Genomic DNA, 13,424 nt, shown 5'->3' with positions numbered 1-13,424 from the left:
CAACTTTGTCCCTGACCTGTTTGGAGAGCTCCTTGGTCTTCATGGTGCTGCTTGCTTGGTGGTGCCCCTTGCTTAGTGGTGTTGCACACTCTGGGGCATTTCAGAACAGGTGTATATATACTGAGATCATGTGACAGATCATGTGACACAGATTGCACACAGGTGGACTTTATTTAACTAATTATGTGACTTCTGAAGGTAATTGGTTGCACCAGATCTTATTTAGGGGCTTCATAGCAAAGGGGGTGAATACATATGCACGCACCACTTTTCCGTTATTTATTATTTATAATTTTTTGAAACAACTTATTTTTTTCATTTCACTTCACTGTCCATTACATGAAATACAAATCCATTTAAATTACAGGTTGTAACGCAACAAAATAGGAAAAACGCCAAGGGGGATGAATACTTTTGCAAGGCACTGTAAATGGAATGTCCCCATTCCCAAATCCTGTGTAACACGTAATATCATCCATCAACGAAGTTATTGATTTTTCTAACATACACTGCAACTCTGAAACATGTTTAGGACATGTGACTGCCAGTTCAGACATTATGGGTTGAAAGTTAGAGAGCCACGCACAATTCACAATCAACAGAAACCATCAACATAGTACACACTCATATAGGAGGAGCCTGTGCCCCACAAATACTAGTCTGGGCAGGAGGAAAGTTCCACCTCAGGTCAGGTTGACTCTCCAGAGGAATCAGGAAGGGTGTTGGACCCTCCACATCTGTTTGGTGTAAAATATGGCATTGTTGATATCCAAGGCCCTTTCTCAGGATTAAACCAAGGTAACTTGTCTCAGGCTAATCATTATTATGACAATTGACCACACAACAATTGTCTCTAGCCTTGAAGTGATGCAGAGACGCAACCTTGAAGTGAATTAATCACAATGGTTAAACGGTTAACATAACAATGGAGCCTATTCATTCCTAGCTATGTAGACAACTTCCCTAGAGTCACACCAGGTTTTAAGCTATTGGCCCGTCTCGGGTTGGACTAGAGTGTTATACTACAATCAGGATCAATTAAGCCAGCTAACTTTAATACGCAACCAGATACAACTATTGATTTTCTGGTTAATTCAAAAAAAGCTAAACTTAAACTTAGATGTGCGTTTTTGTTTGTTGAATCTATTAAACCATGCCCATTTCAAGCGTAGATTTCTACAAAATAAATTTATCTGAATATTTAGGCAAGTTAGCTGGCTAATTCATTTATTCCTGCTTTGTAGTATACCCCTCTGGGCTGCATAGGAAAAAATAATAAATTCAAATCAAAGTGTATTGGTCACCTTGTGATGAGTGTGATTAGAAGGAGTGAGGCGCAGGAGGGTAAATCACAGAATACAGAGTTTATTCCATCGTACACAGTTGCGCTGGATAGCGACAACAAAATACAGGCACAGGGGAATAATCTACCCCGGCAATACAAGGTATGAGTAGCTCCACCGAGCTACACTCAACTCACATAAAACAATCACCCACAAGGACAGGGGGGGCAGAGGGAACACTTATACCCAGACTAATGAGGGGCTATGAACCAGGTGTGTAATTGACAAGACAAGACAAATGGAATGATGATATATGGAGCGGCAGTGGCTAGTAAGCCGGTGACGACGAACGCCGAAGCCTGCCCGAACAAGGAGGGGAGGCAGCCTCGGCGGAAGTCGTGACACACCTACACAGTTTAGAAGATGTTATAGCGGTTGCAGCAAAATGCTTATGTTACTAGCTCCTAAGAATGCAGTAAAATAAAATATAATAAAATGTCGTAACGAATCCAATTAACAACCCAAATAGCACTGTAACAAGTAGTCTAAATGCAATCTTTATGTATATACACTGGATGAATTTACACAAGATATAATAATAATTATATTTTAGAGTTATTGTTGGATTCTAGTTTAAAATATACTTATTCATGTTACATTTACATTACATTTTAAATTTTAGTCATTTAGCAGACGCTCTTATCCAGAGCGACTTACAGTTAGCACATACATTATTTTATCGAACCCACAACCCTGGCGTTGCAAACGCCATGCTCTACCAACTGAGCTACATCCCCTGCCGGCCATTCCCTCCCCTACCCTGGACGACGCTGGGCCAATTGTGCGCCGCCCCATGGGTCTCCTGGTCGCGGCCAGCTACGACAGAGCCTGGATTCGAACCAGGATCTCTAGTGGCACAGCTAGCACTGCGATGCAGTGCCTTAGACGACTGCGCCACATCTTATTGATGACTTTACATGTATAAGAAAGGTTGGGGTCAATGAAGGGTGGATAGGAACGTGGTGTATGGAAAGTTAATGAGTGAGACAAGGGGAGTGCAGAAAGTTTACATTCTGTCAAACATGTTATTGTTGAATATCAAGGCTCCTAAGGAGAGGGGCTAAGGAAATCAATCTGGTTTCAGTCACTGATAAAGGTAAGACAGGGAGGATAAGGTTCTAGCATCAGGCAGGGCCATGACTACACCAGTGAGAGGAACCAATTAAGTTCCTGACTAGCAACAGAGATATATTGGCTGTCTAGGAGTTGACTCCACCTAGTAGGAGGGTATACATATATGTGCTTGTGTAATCATACCTTGTCTTTTGCAGCTGTTTGACCCAGTGGGTGAATAAACTTGGTTTGAGCTTTTTCTAGTCATCCGTTTGAGTTTTTACTCTGTTTGTTCAGAACCTAACAGTGAAACAGTGTAACTAAAATGTGATGTACAGTAGTAGAGATATTAGAATGAGCCATATCAAGAATACAGTATTTAAATACACAGTGTGAAATGGGAAGTGTCCAGTGTTTTAATGTCTCTATAAAATGTGTCTCTAAAAAAGTGTGTGTGATAGCATGTGTGTGTGTTTTCTGTGAGTGAGAATCACTTGGTAGACGGTTAGTGATGGCTGTTCAAGAGTCTGATAGCCTGGCGATAGGCCTGAAAAAAGGACATGATGGCGCATTTCCATTGAGGATTTACCCCAGTGTTCTACCCAAAAGACTGACTTTTCTGTTGCCATCTACACAAGCTGGCACCCGTGTCTCACTGGGACATGGCTCCAGCGGACCTGCTCTGACTTGGAGCCAAGGTTAGGCCACTGGTACTTTCCAGCTTCATCTACATAACAATGGCTAACTGTGAACATTTGTTTACACCTTCGACGGTTAACACCTTCTCACAAAGCAACTGTCTTAATTATGCATTCGTTGTTGATTCTTCTCTTCACAAGTCCTCACTCTCAGCCCTAACTATAGAAACACAATTTTCCTAGTATAACATCAGGATGTATACACTAGGGTAACACTGGTGTTACAGTCGGGAAAAAAACATTTCGATGACAATAATATTAGTAGTTATAAGCAGGAAACACTGAGATTGGAACCGTGAGAGGGACTGACTGATGAAGGATGAGGTAATCCAGTGGTGTGGAGTCACAGCATGGTTGGGATGTAGAGTAGAAACTGGGTTTCCTATCTAAGATCACAAGTAGGTCTAAAGGCCATCAGCTCTGCAGAGGAGAACCTTGAGACTGACAGGCCAACCATTGTGCATATGCCATCATATTTCTCCACCGTGCCAAGCAGCCAGTAGGATGCATTTAGCATCATATGATGCTAAATGCATCATACAGCTGTATTTCTGTATTTTTATAGTTATATATCTTGAAAAACTGATTCCTGACATACAAAACATTATGGTACTATATCAACAATGGACTAATGAAACAAATACCAAAATATAGTTTTGGGGTGGAATTTTCCTTGAAGTGTATGAAGAAAACAACACTATTATAATACTCAACAAAATGTGCTAAACATCCTTACTGGAGAAGTAATTAATAATAATTGTAAATGTAGGGGTAATGGCATTAATTTTAAAAACACCACCAAAATATGAGGCATTACGTGCATATTTCTAACAGCATTTATAATAGTAATACATATCATTAAAACAGATGTTTATGAGTGTAAAAAGTGTCAAAACAAAACAAAAAGGGGCAATCAACAGTTTCTACATACATTTTGGTATTAACAAAATTATGATATTGACATAACGTATTTTCGCAGTATTGTATGAACAAAGTTAAATCTGTTAAATATGTCACTCTTGGTGCCACAGAGTCTATCCTAAGGCATATTACTGGAACGGAGTCAGGGTTGAACAGAGTTCAGACTAAACCTGGTACCTAGTAACAGTCAAGGGTTTTCAAGCAATTCGGTCTGAAATGGCACTCATTAGACAATATGCAATTGATAATCACATAGCATTGGATGCTATTATAGCAGCTAAAGGGGGAGTGTATGCGATTATAGGGGGAGATGCATGTTGTGCATACTTGCCATCAGAATAGGAAGGTCTTGGGAATTTAACTAAAGCTATGGGAAATATTAGAGAAATACAGGATGGAATTAAGAATACGAATAGAGATGCAAAGATTGTGGGGGGATATAGCAATTTGAACGCTGTTGAAGTCTTTTCAAGGTTCTTTAGTGGTAATTCAGTAGGAACATGGATGGCAAGCATTCTGGGTCCCATAGTGGCAATAGTACTTATTGTAGCCATAGTTATGGGGTGTTTTCCCATATTTTGGGATTGATTTTGAGATCTGTACAAACTACTACTAACATGCCAGTGATTACAGCTAGAGATGTATCAGTCAATATTAATGCAAGGAGGGAAAGTACAAATTCTTCATCTACAGTGGGGAAAAAAAGTGTTTAGTCAGCCACCAATTGTGCAAGTTCTCCCACTTAAAAAGATGAGAGAGGCCTGTAATTTTCATCATAGGTACACGTCAACTATGACAGACAAATTGAGAGAGAAAAAATCCAGAAAATCACATTGTATGATTTTTAATGAATTTATTTGCAAATTATGGTGGAAAATAAGTATTTGGTCACCTACAAACAAGCAAGATTTCTGGCTCTCACAGACCTGTAACTTCTTCTTTAAGAGGCTCCTCTGTCCTCCACTCGTTACCTGTATTAATGGCAACTGTTTGAACTTGTTATCAGTATAAAAGACACCTGTCCACAACCTCAAACAGTCACACTCCAAACTCCACTATGGCCAAGACCAAAGAGCTGTCAAAGGACACCAGAAACAACATTGTAGACCTGCACCAGGCTGGGAAGACTGAATCTGCAATAGGTAAGCAGCTTGGTTTGAAGAAATCAACTGTGGGAGCAATTATTAGGAAATGGAAGACATACAAGACCACTGATAATCTCCCTCGATCTGGGGCTCCACGCAAGATCTCACCCCGTGGGGTCAAAATGATCACAAGAATGGTGAGCAAAAATCCCAGAACCACACAGGGGGACCTAGTGAATGACCTGCAGAGAGCTGGGACCAAAGTAAAAAAGCCTACCATCAGTAACACACTACGCCGCCAGGGACTCAAATCCTGCAGTGCCAGACGTGTCCCCCTGCTTAAGCCAGTACATGTCCAGGCCCGTCTGAAGTTTGCTAGAGTGCATTTGGATGATCCAGAAGAGGTTTGGGAGAATGTCATATGGTCAGATGAAACCAAAATATAACTTTTTGGTAAAAACTCAACTCGTCGTGTTTGGAGGACAAAGAATGCTGAGTTGCATCCAAAGAACACCATACCTACTGTGAAGCATGGGGGTGGAAACATCATGCTTTGGGTCTGTTTTTCTGCAAAGGGACCAGGAGGACTGATCCGTGTAAAGGAAAGAATGAATGGAGCCATGTATCGTGAGATTTTGAGTGAAAACCTCCTTCCATCAGCAAGGGCATTGAAGATGAAACGTGGCTGGGTCTTTCAACATGACAATGATCCCAAACACACCGCCCGGGCAACGAAGGAGTGGCTTCGTAAGAAGCATTTCAAGGTCCTGGAGTGGCCTAGCCAGTCTCCAGATCTCAACCCCATAGAAAATCTTTGGAGGGAGTTGAAAGTCCGTGTTGCCCAGCGACAGCCCCAAAACATCACTGCTCTAGAGGAGACCTGCATGGAGGAATGGGCCAAAATACCAGCAACAGTGTGTGAAAACCTTGTGAAGACTTACAGAAAACGTTTGACCTGTGTCATAGCCAACAAAGGGTATATTAACAAAGTATTGCGAAACTTTTGTTATTGACCAAATACTTATTTTCCACCATAATTTGCAAATCAATTCATTAAAAATCCTACAATGTGATTTTCTGGATTTATTTTCTCAATTTGTCTGTCATAGTTGACGTGTACCTATGATGAAAATTACAGGCCTCTCTCATCTTTTTAAGTGGGAGAACTTGCACAATTGGTGGCTGACTAAATACTTTTTTTCCCCACTGTATGCCATTTGTTATACGAACCTGGTACTGTATCTATTAAATAATCTGCATCAACTCTCCATCTAAGTGTTAAATATCTTCTTGCATCCTGAATTACTTGATACCAGAGAAACTCATCATAACAGATTTGTACCCATTGATTCTTGAAGAATATAGCTTATAAACGCCTCCTGAGCTTGGTTCAACTGTCATACCCCATCAGAACCCAAACTATAAGCTTATTTTACACCAATGTCTGTAAACAAACACTATATACAGTGAGGGAAAAAAGTATTTGATCCCCTGCTGATTTCGTACGTTTGCCCACTGACAAAGAAATTATCAGTCTATCATTTTAATGGTACGTTTATTTGAACAGTGAGAGACAGAATAACAACAACAAAATCCTGAAAAACGCATGTCAAAAATTTTATGAATTGATTTGCATTTTAATAAGGGAAATAAGCATTTGACCCCTCTGCAAAACATGACTTAGTACATGGTGGCAAAACCCTTGTTGGCAATCACAGAGGTCAGACGTTTCTTGTAGTTGGCCACCAGGTTTGCACACATCTCAGGAGGGATTCTGTCCCACTCCTCTTTGCAGATCTTCTCCAAGTCATTAAGGTTTCGAGGCTGATGTTTGGCAACTCGAACCTTCAGCTCCCTCCACAGATTTTCTATGGGATTAAGGTCTGGAGACTGTCTAGGCCACGCCAGGACCTTAATGTGCTTCTTCTTGAGCCACTCCTTTGTTGCCTTGGCCATGTGTTTTGGGTCATTGTCATGCTGGAATACCCATCCACAACCCATTTTCAATGCCCTGGCTGAGGGAAGGAGGTTCTCACCCAAGATTTGACGGTACATGGCCCCGTCCATCGACCCTTTGATGCGGTGAAGTTGTCCTGTCCCCTTAGCAGAAAAACACCCCCAAAGCATAATGTTTCCACCTCCATGTTTGACGGTGGGGATGGTGTTCTTGGGGTCATAGGCAGCATTCCTCCTTCTCCAAACACGGCGAGTTGAGTTGATGCCAAAGAGCTCGATTTTGGTCTCATCTGACCACATTTTACATTTACATTTTAGTCATTTAGCAGACGCTCTTATCCAGAGCGACTTACAGGAGCAATTAGGGTTAAGTGCCTTGCTTAAGGGCACATCGACAGATTTTTCACCTAGTCGGCTCGGGGATTAGAACCAGCAACCTTTCGGTTACTGGCACAACGCTCTTACCCACTAAGCTACCTGCCGCCCACAACACTTTCACCCAGTTTTCCTCTGAATCATTCAGATGTTCATTGGCAAACTTCAGACGGGACTGTATATGTGCTTTCTTGAGCAGAGGGACCTTGCGGGCGCTGCAGGATTTCAGTCCTTCACGGCGTAGTGTGTTACCAATGGTTTTCTTGGTGACTATGGTCCCAGCTGCCTTGAGATCATTGACAAGATCCTCCCATGTAGTTCTGGGCTGATTCCTCACCATTCTCATGATCATTGCAACTCCACGAGGTGAGATCTTGCATGGAGCCCCAGGCCGAGTGAGATTGACAGTTCTTTTGTGTTTCATCCATTTGAGAATAATCGCACCAACTGTTGTCACTTTCTCACCAAGCTGCTTGGCGATGGTCTTGTAACCCATTCCAGCCTTGTGTAGGTCTACAATCTTGTCCCTGACATCCTTGGAGAGCTCTTTGGTCTTGGCCATGGAGGAGAGTTTGGAATTTGATTGATTGATTGCTTCTGTGGACATGTGTCTTTTATACAGGTAACAAGCTGAGATTAGGAGCACTCCCTTTAAGAGTGTGCTCTTAATCTCAGCTCGTTACCTGTATAAAAGACACCTGTCTCGGCCTGGGGCACTCCCTTTAAGAGAATATATATAAAAAATATAAAAATACACCTGGGAGCCAGAAATCTTTCTGATTGAGAGGGGGTCAAATACTTATTTCCCTCATTAAAATGCAAATCAATTTATAACATTTTTGAGATGCGTTTTTCTGGATTTTTTTGTTGTTATTCTGTCTCTCACTGTTCAAATAAACCTACCATTAAAATGATAGACTGATCATGTCTTTATCAGTGGGCAAACGTACAAAATCAGCAGGGGATCAAATACTTTTTTTCCCCTCACTGAATTGGCGATCCGTCATTCAGGGCAGGTGGGGTAGAGCCCCACCTGTTTTGAGACCCCACCTCTTGCCTGTTTTGCATGTTATTCTGGCAATAATACGTCTCACATATAAAAGTTTGCAAACAATGTAAAATATATATATATACACACAGTGCCTTGCAAAAGTATTCATCCCCCTTGGCATTTTTCCTATTTTGTTGCATTACAACCTGTAATTTAATGGATTTTTATTTGGATTTCATGTAATGGACATACACAAAATAGTCCAAATTGGTGAAGTGAAAAAAAAAAAAAAAACATGTTTCAAAAACGTCTAAATAATAAATAATGAAAAAGTGGTGCGTGCATATGTATTCACCCCCTTTGCTATGAAGTCCCTAAATAACATCTGGTGCAACCAATTACATTTACATTTACATTTAAGTCATTTAGCAGACGCTCTTATCCAGAGCGACTTACAGTTAGTGAATAATTTTTTTTTTTTATACTGGCCCCCCGTGGGAATCGAACCCACAACCCTGGCATTGCAAATGCCATGCTCTATCAACTGAGCTACATCCCTGCCGGCCATTCCCTCCCCTACCCTGGACGACGCTGGGCCAATTGTGCGCCGCCCATGAGTCTCCCGGTCACGGCCGGCTGCGACAGAGCCTGGATTCGAACCAGGATCTCTAGTGGCACAGTTAGCACTGCGATGCAGTGCCTTAGACCACTGCGCCACTCAGGAGACAATTACCTTCAGAAGTCACATAATTCGTCAAATAAAGTCCACCCGTGTGCAATCTAAGTGTCACATGATCTGCCACATGATCTCAGTATATATACACCTGTTCTGAAAGGCCCCAGAGTCTGCAACACCACTAAGCAAGGGGCACCACAAAGCAAGTGACACCATGAAGACCAAGGAGCTCTCGAAACAGGTCAGGGACAAAGTTGTGGAGAAGTACAGATCGGGGTTGGGTTATTTAAAAAAAAATTGTAACTTTCAACATCCCAAGGAGCACCATTAAATCCATTATTAAAAAATGAAGAATACGGCACCAAAACAAACCTGCCAAGAGAGGGCCGCCCACCAAAACTCAGGGAACAGGCAAGGAGGGCATTAATCAGAGAGGCAACAAAGAGACCAAAGATAACCCTGAAGGAGCTGCAAAGCTGCACAGCAGAGACTGGAGTATCTGTCCATAGGACCACTTTAAGCCATACACTCCACAGAACTGGGCTTTACGGAAGAGTGGCCAGAAAAAAGCCATTGCTTTAAGAAAAAAATAAGCAAACATGTTTGGTGTTCACCAAAAGGCATGTGGGAGACTCCCCAAACATATGGAAGAAGGTACTCTTGTCAGTTGAGACTAAAACTGAGCTTTTTGGCCATCAAGGAAAGTGCTATGTCTGGCGCAAACCCAACACCTCTCATCACCCCAAGAACACCATCCCCACAGTGAAGCATGGTGGTGGCAGCATCATGCTGTGGGGATGTTTTTCCCATCGGCAGGGACTGGGAAACTGGTCAGAATTGAAGGAATGATGAATATTGCTAAATCCTGCAGCGCCCGCAAGGTCCCCCTGCTCAAGAAAGCACATATACGAGACCCCCGGTTCGATTCCAGGCTGTATCACAACCGGCCGTGATTGGGAGTCCCATAGGGCGGCGCCCAGCGCCGTCCGGGTTTGGCCGGTGTAGGCCGTCATTGTAAATAAGAATTTGTTCTTAACTGACTTGCCTAGTTAAATAAAGGTAAAATAAAATAAATATACAGGGCCGTCTGAAGTTTGCCAATGAACATCTGAATGATTCAGAGGAGAACTGGGTGAAAGTGTTGTGGTCAGATGAGACCAAAATCGAGCTCTTTGGCATCAAATCAACTCGCCGTGTTTGGGAGGAGGAGGAATGCTGCCTATGACCCCAAGAACACCATCCCCACCGTCAAACATGGAGGTGGAAACATTATGCTTTGGGGGTGTTTTTCTGCTAAGGGGACAGGACTACTTCACCACATCAAAGGGACAATGGACGGGGCCACATACTGTCAACTCTTGGGTGCGAACCTCCTTCCCTCAGCCAGGGCATTGAAAATGGGTTGTGGATGGGTACTCCAGCATGACAATGACCCAAAACACATGGCCAAGGCAACAAAGGAGTGGCTCAAGAAGAAACACATTAAGGTCCTGGAGTGGCCTAGCCAGTCTCCAGACCTTAATCCCATATAAGATATGTGGAGGGAGCTGAAGGTTCGAGTTGCCAAACGTCAGCCTCGAAACCTTAATGACTTGGAGAAGATCTGCAAAGAGGAGTGGAACAAAATCCCTCCTGAGAAGTGTGCAAACCTGGTGGCCAACTGCAAGAAACGTCTGACCTCTGATTGCCAACAAGGGTTTTGCCACCATGTACTAAGTCATGTTTTGCAGAGGGGTCAAATACTTATTTCCCTCATTAAAATGCAAATCAATTTATAACATGTTTGACCATGCATTTTTCTGGATTTTGTTGTTGTTATTCTGTCTCTCACTGTTCAAATAAACCTTGTAGCCCATTCCAGCCTTGTGTAGGTCTACAATCTTGTCCCTGACATCCTTGGAGAGCTCTTTGGTCTTGGCCATGGTGGAGAGTTTGGAATCTGATTGATTGATTGCTTCTGTGGACAGGTGTCTTTTATACAAGTAACAAACTGAGATTAGTAGCACTCCCTTTAAGAGTGTGCTCCTAATCTCAGCTCGTTATCTGTATAAAAGACACCTGGGAGCCAGAAATCTTTTTGATTGAGAGGGGGTCAAATATTAATTTCCCTCATTAAAATGCAAATCAATTTATAACATTTTTGACATGCGTTTGTCTGGATTTTTTTGTTGTTATTCTGTCTCTCACTGTTCAAATAAACCTATCATTAAAATTATAGACTGATCATTTCTTTGTCAGTGGGCAAACGTACAAAATCAGCAGGGGATCAAATACTTTTTTCCCTCACTGTACCTTGTTTTGTTTTTTTGAGTTCCAGTTATCGTGAAAGCACCATAAATCCAGAGAATACCAGACTTTGATCACAAAGTTTCATGACAAATTTTGCCCACAAGAAGGACTGCCGAGCCACCTTCCTGTTCAAGTGAGCACAGCACAACTGTGAGTCCAAAAATGTCTATCATGCTGCAACATATATTCTGTAATATGCCAGGGAGATATACAGGGGGCGCAACTTTCACTGGGGACAGGGCAGACACATTCTGAAATTTCAGGAGGGCCCCCGCCATCCTCCAGTTTTATCATTGGAATGTGATACAAAACGAGACAATGGTGTGCTTTAGGACCATGCGGTCGGGTAGGCTGTTTGGAGTGTTTATCTGACTGGATATACAAAATTATTATTATTATGTCCCCCCCACTCCTAAAACCAAAGTTGCGCCCCTGGAGATATGTGTAATGTAGCTAAGAAAGTAATACTAAGTGTATATTGTGTAGTAAGCTGTTAGTAGCCCATGTGCCTCACCCTAATAATTTGGTCATTTTCCTCCTCATACCTTAGCCTACTGTTCTGACTTGGTGGTGAAATGTAGGAACTTTTATTGTCTGCTTATATGCCCCCTTTATTTATCCTTCGGTTCTGATTCGGTGTACAAGGAAAATACTGTAAGAACGGCTCATGTTCTGAATTCTGTCATACAGAATTCAGAACTGTCTTACATTTCAAAAGTGCTGAACAAATATTCTGTCTTAGCTCGCTCATTAATGTCTTAATAAAAATTACGGATGGCCTCTTATCAACTCATCGTTCCATAGTTTGTACATCTCAATTGTCAGTAGAAACCACATTTGTTTAAGCGAGTCAGCCATATCAGGCAGTAAATGAGGCTGAATGAACTGTTTCGCTGCAAGACGAGGCTCAGCTGATAGCCAGGTGTAGCACTGGTAAGGATTCACTTCATGGCGCTGAAAAGAAAGCTCTATTGTTGGGACAGCTTTAAGTAGGCCCTAACAGTTTGTGGGCAATGTTTATAACCGATATAGTGCAACTAATGCATTGTTTAGTGTTGCGTTTTTGCTGTCATGCATCAACAACAACAAAAAGTTGATTGCCCAAGATTTACATGCTAAAATCGCCACTGACTATACAGCCTCAGACCATGGTTAAAACTATAATTTTGATATCATGGATGGTCCGTTCTTGCATCCATAGCGCTGTATATGAATTTTAGAGTGGTTACATTTCTCCAGCTCCATTCCTCAGCTTTTTACAGAAACAGTGGCAGGGATTCACTTCGTTATTGTTTCCTCTGCTGATTGCCGCTTTAAGATGTGTTACAAAGTGTCGAGCAAACACATTGAAACCGTCCTCCGTGTATTTACTTGGATAACTCCTGGAGAATGAATCCATGCATAAATCCGATGCTTTTTTTTTTAACAAACAGAAAATACTGTTCAACATTGATAGCATTGTTGTTCATGTCAACCATTGGATTTTCCTAAGAGAATATAGAGCTAGGATACTTACAGAAAGCCTGCGCTGCTCCTCTCTCTTTCGCATACGGCAGATCAGCGGTAAACATGCATATCTCCAACCGAGATCTAGCCATCAACAACTCGCACTCTTCTTCTTCTTCTTCTGAGGGGTTTATCGGCATCCAACGTTATAGTGCATGACTGCCAAACCCACTACTCTCTTCTGTTAGAACTTCAAATGTATCACTGGTGAGAGCGCGTGGCTGGTACTAGTAGATTCATGTTCCACGCCCCCAGAGTTATTCTCTGCTCCTTCTCAACTGATTGGCAGTATACTCGAACCATTATTTTATTGAAGCAAATGACAAAAAACATAAAGCCAATTTTACAAAACAAATTAATGAACAGAAATACGTTATAATTTCTCTGAGGTTTTGGGTTTTGTTCTTACTATAATTTATACTTTTTTCTTCCTGCTACAATGTTACAGTTGAGCATGCTCAAACAAATTACTAGTTGTTTCGTTGTGATTCATTGAACTAATGCTTAGTGATATGGAAGGAATGAGTGGCT

At 41.9% G+C, this 13,424-nt stretch overlaps 1 protein-coding gene across 1 annotated transcript in view; it reads right to left on the bottom strand.

Moving 5' to 3' along the window:
• Positions 1-13,096, bottom strand: part of LOC311140309 (uncharacterized protein) — a 29,830-nt gene extending 16,734 nt beyond the window's left edge. The window contains exon 1 of the mRNA XM_084175315.1: positions 12,904-13,096. The gene's annotated coding sequence lies outside the window, so the exon portion shown is untranslated. The remainder of the gene's footprint in view (positions 1-12,903) is intronic.
• Positions 13,097-13,424: the final 328 nt, after the last annotated feature.

This window comes from Coregonus lavaretus (genome assembly GCF_964263955.1).
Source record: "Coregonus lavaretus genome assembly, chromosome: 13".
Classification (NCBI taxonomy): domain Eukaryota; kingdom Metazoa; phylum Chordata; class Actinopteri; order Salmoniformes; family Salmonidae; genus Coregonus; species Coregonus lavaretus.
This window is presented reverse-complemented; position numbering and strand designations above follow the sequence as displayed.